Source organism: Buceros rhinoceros, unplaced genomic scaffold (genome assembly GCF_000710305.1).
Source record: "Buceros rhinoceros silvestris isolate BGI_N320 unplaced genomic scaffold, ASM71030v1 scaffold11887, whole genome shotgun sequence".
In the NCBI taxonomy this organism is placed as follows: Eukaryota; Metazoa; Chordata; class Aves; order Bucerotiformes; family Bucerotidae; genus Buceros; species Buceros rhinoceros.
Genome location: NW_010422831.1, coordinates 60,481 through 65,664, shown reverse-complemented (window position 1 = coordinate 65,664; position 5,184 = coordinate 60,481).

Sequence of the window (5,184 nt, the reverse complement as noted above, 5' to 3'; positions counted from 1 at the left end):
CCCCGCAAAACAACAAAGAAGATCCCTCAACACAAGAAAAACCTTCCTTTAGTAGTAGCAGATTTTTGTCATTTAATTTAGAAATTTCTGGGCCCAGACTGGCAGTATGCTGAACGTGCAACGCTACCTGGCAGCAGAGGTGGAGGTAATTACAAACAAGCATACCTAGAAAGAGAAGGGGGGGAAAGACCAAAGAGGATGGAACTGAGATGGGCAAAACCGCCCTGACCCCATCAATCCACGTCCAAGCTAGAAGACTGACCCTTCATGAAGGTGAACAAACATACCTGACCAGGTGGCTAAAACCAACCTTTTCACCAGAGAATCACAAACCTTGTTTGATGGTGTGTAAGTAAGCGAAGATCAAACTAGCAATGATATTATGATCAAGACACTGAAAAAAAAAACCTTCATTCTAGATAGAATGAAACTTTTGAGAGAAATCTCATGATTTCTGACAAGGTATCATGTGAGAACTCAAAAAGGGGGAAAAAGAGGCTTTTGAGGCTTTGAGAACAGAGTTGTGATTGTTGAGAAACTGTGTTTTTTGGAGGGTTTATGGAATCCTTTATTTCAGGCAAAAGTTCCAATGGAGAGCCAAACCCAGGAAGATTACAGGAAAGGTTCTAACTTCAGTTTGGAAGAGGCGATTAGACCATCAGTGGAGATCCTCCTTTGCAGATTGAAAGTAATTTAAAGAGATGTTTTAAAACTACTTATACATGATTGAAAGTGCATTAAGGAACTTTATTCACCTGTCACACTGACTATACTCCACTTGACCACTTGACATCAGGTAAGTGATGTCAGCTTTGGCCAGGCTTTGGATCACCTAAAATCCCAAGAGCACCCGGCATAAGCCACGCGCTCCCACAGGATCACTGAACACCAGTTTAGTGAACAGAGAAACCCTCGTCGTCTGAATGGGGATGAACCTGAGCAAGAAAGCTTTATGGACAGGTGGGAGGGGGCAAGAGACCTCTGGTGGGAACAAATACCAACTGAGAGAGGGTGAAGAGTATTGAACAGGAGGTTACAGCGGAGCGGAGATAAATAAAGGTAACTCGTAGGCTAAAGCAGCAACCTTTCTGTACGTGTATATACCACAGATGGGAATCTTCATTGCTTTGCAGTTTATTTTCCCTTGTGATAAGATGGGGGTAAAACAGTGAGCTGGCAATAATTTACAGCCCCTCTGAAAGGGTGTCACAGAGGAGTGTAAATGATTGCCAGGAACCAGGGTGTGGTGGGAGATGCGCTGATCAGCTTCCAACACTAGAAAATAGCTTTTTTCTTCGTATTTAATAACTTCCCAGAGGGACACAACACACTCACTTCTCGTCCTGGGAAAACACATTTTATAGTTATGATATTATTATGTATCAAAAAGCTATTTTGCATCATTTATTATTTATTCACTGAGGCCTTGAGAGCACTTGAGTTTCATCCACGCATGCAGAAAAGATACCACCCACTCCCAAGAAATTTATTAGCTAAGACACTTGCTATAACTAAACTTGCGTCAGATTTACTTAACGGATTTCTAAATTGATTTAAATGGTCCAAACCTTTCTGGGGACAATGTAAACTTAGCTTAGATGTTACTTACAGAAATTTAGTACCCATAATTACTGACTGGAATCAAGTAAACTGAAATGAGACTCTCAAGTTTAAGGTTTTTTTATGTGTGTTGTGTATCTGAGATGTGTAAGTGAAACAGAACTTTCCAAAGGCATAATTTTTCTAAAAAAAAGATCTTTTATGACTATAAAACTCCTTGTAAAACATTAACCAGCTTTTACCCCATCGTTTTGCTGCCCGACTTTAAACTTAGTTGCAGCTGCCTAGATTTTTATAACATGTTGATAAATCTACCCATACTATTTTTAAATAATTCATCAGAGAATTGCTTTCTCATTCATGCCATGAAGATGGAATCTGCCTGGGAAGTACTTGGCTGCTGTACAGTTGGGCACTGTAAAAAAACGCTCGGTAAAGACAGCTGATTGTGTCGTAACCAAAAATAGTTTGTGCCTGTATTAAGGACACTCACTAAATGGAAAATCTGACAGTGAGGAGGTGCTTAGCACCTGTGCTTGGTGCCAATCAGAGCCAAACCGAAACCCGACAGCCCCTCTGCCCCTTCCTCCTCTTCCTCACGTACAAATTTGGGTATAGCTGAGTTTCTGCGGGTGAGGGGGATGGGCTAGACAGCTCCCATGACATCGCTTCAGGCCCTGATTTCTATTGCTTCACGCTGAGAAGCTGAACTTTCTCAGGAGAAAATAAATGGGAACAGAGAAGGAGAGAGAAAGAGCGTGGGGGAGTAGCCAAAAAGCAGAGCACCGAGGATGGCTGGTTGCAGGAGCAAGATGGGGGTATATCTTAGTAAGATGACGAGCTCTGCTGTGGTGGGGACACACTCTCACCAAGACAACTGGAAATCATGTGTCTTCTTGAAAAGGTAAACGAAGTCTACAGACCTTCCTCAAAAGTCACTGCTGCTCACTGCAGAGTCCCAGAGAAGCCCATCATGGGTAGCGGAGCTTTCCCTTGTGGTCTGAATGGCTTAGCAGGTCTTCTTCTGCATGCAGTTTTTGTTGAGGAATTAGAATCAAAGGCTCTTTACACCACGTCATGTTCGAAGGCTCTGGCAGCGGGCAGGCAAGAACGATGTTAGCACACATTGAGTCTAACCTGAGTCTGCCTCTTGAGACAGACGTTTGTAGTGCCGAGTCAAAGACTGTAGGAGCAGTTTAACACGCTCCTCTTTTCACCAGATATATAGGGTTTAGGTGAAAATTATGCCATTAGGAAACCACCATTATCAAACGGAGTATTTTCTAGTTAGAATTTAAAATGCAAAAATGGATGATAAATGTATAATGTGGAGATACAGGGTTCAGGAAGTCCTTACAAGCATGTCCTTAGCTTGATTTCTCTCAGTGTCTCTGTCAACGCTCCTTTCCATCTGTGACACAGGCAGCCACCACGTTAGACGCAGACGGTGCTTACGGACCAGGTGCTCCTCACTGCCCACCCCAGGGCTCCCGCTCGAAGACACGGCCCCTGGGCTGCACAGTCCCACCCACCACGCTGCCTGCTCTTCGCGGGGATGTTGACAACATTCCACGCCTAGCGATGGATTCAAAATGCAGCAACGCGCTCCACAAGGTGTGCAAGAAACGGCAGCCTTGACATTGACGGCTTCCTACTGAACAAGGAATGGTGCAGCTAAAGTGAGTGTCCAGCAGACATGCAGCAATGACTGAACAACAGAGCAGCTCCCTTGGGGTCACACTGTCTGCCTCTTGCATTTCCACAGTCAGGGCCCGATCTTGCTTCCATTAGGAAAGATGGAACCACTCCAAGTCCTTTTGGTGGGAGCGAACGGCTGTCTCGCTGCGCTCCAGCCTCCTGGTGTGTATATATTGTCGGCTGTATTCGAGCTACGTGCCTGTATGTATTTCCGACGCAGCTTCAGTGTTTATAAACCTCTGGAGCGTGCAGCTTTGTCAGCACTGACAATGACAAGTTTTGTTCCAACTGGTGCGTTCCCAGGGAAAGTTTTTATTTTAAAGAAATGTCACTTCCCAACGAAAAAACTGCTCTGCTGAAAAATTCTTCACCAGTTCTGTCTTTTGAGCTAACACAAAGGCTCATCTTGCCTTCAGGTGCCCTGCACACTCAGGAAACTGAATGGGAACCTCTGATACTGAAGTGTTTATATTTTTCTTCAATCCACCTTCTGTGAGCATTAAAATGCGCCATTGTGGGTCACCATTCCAGCTGGAGACAGATGACAAACTCTCCCTGCTCCTTTGATCTTGCTCACCTTGCACAGACAGCAGGACTAGACGCTTCCAGTTCCTTTTCTGGCTGCTTGTTGGGACAGAAGTTAGCACCTTTGCAAGGTCTTCTACACATAACACTTCAGCTCTGTCAGTGCCCTCCCTATAAAAAGCAAACACCTATAAAAAGCCCCAGAAGTTCAACGGGAAACTCGACAGGCTTTTTCTGGATTTGCACGTATTCCTGACCTCGGCTGCTTCTCCTCGTGCTCTGCATTCCTCCCTGCATTTTGGATACTACCATACAGCATACGTTCCCCGGTCAGCTCTTCTCGAATTCTTGTTGACATCACGTCTGTGGCAAAGGAGAAGCAAAACAGTTCGTGTGGGAGAGAATACTTGTTTGCAAGACGAATTTTTCTTTGCATTTGTATGTGAAAACAGTCGAAAATATTAATTTTTGAGATAGATAGGCATGTCTGCAGGAGGACTATCTTCCATGACCATTTAAGTTATGAAGTCATGTTTTAATGAGCTTGTCTAATAAAAATGAAGCAGAAGAGCATGTGTTAAGGTGTGTTTACACTCTGAAGCTACCTGTGTGTTTCCCGTGTGTAGAACCAATCTACTTCTGCAATAATGCTGGAATCTTAAAAATGCAACAAAAACCATTCTTCGAATAAATTGATTTACCTATAGTTAAAGAGTCCTTGAAAAATGTTAATTAGCTAACATTTTGATTCCTGTCACCCGTTTGCAAAATCAGGACACCGTCAGAGAAGGAGGACCAGGGACCCATGGAGAGAGCAACGTGTACTAAGCACTTGTAAATCTCACCCAGCAGAAAGAGGTTTTGGAGACACATGTATGCAAAGGGTGATTGAAGTAGGTGTTAGAAGACCACAGATCTGGGTGGGGGGAAAAGGCCCATCACCACCATCACCAAATATAAAATCAGGCAGGAAGGATTCAGAGTAGCTTTGCAGTTCTTTTTCTCAATGGCTACAAGCATGTACCGTTGAAGTCAGCACTGATGTTCGCGAGGTTTTGCAATATCCTACAATGGAGCTGATACAGACCAGATCTGGGATATTTTTAGCAGGGAATAACGGCCCAGGGGTTGCAGGTGCTCTATTATTTCCCAGAATTTGGCCAAAATTACAACATCCTTTTGCATCGGTTTCAGAGGAGGGCTGAAAGGAAGCATCAAATGCACAGACACATGAGGCGCCTTCTTTCCCAGGGCTGGAAAAAACGTCATGGCTTTAGATGCTGCAGAACCCCAGTGGGACTGATACCAGAGCTCTTAGAGGAAGATGCAGGCAGGAATGAGCTAGTATCACTTCAGCCCTGTCAAGCCAAGAGGGGGGGTGGTGGTGAAGGGGTGGGAGGG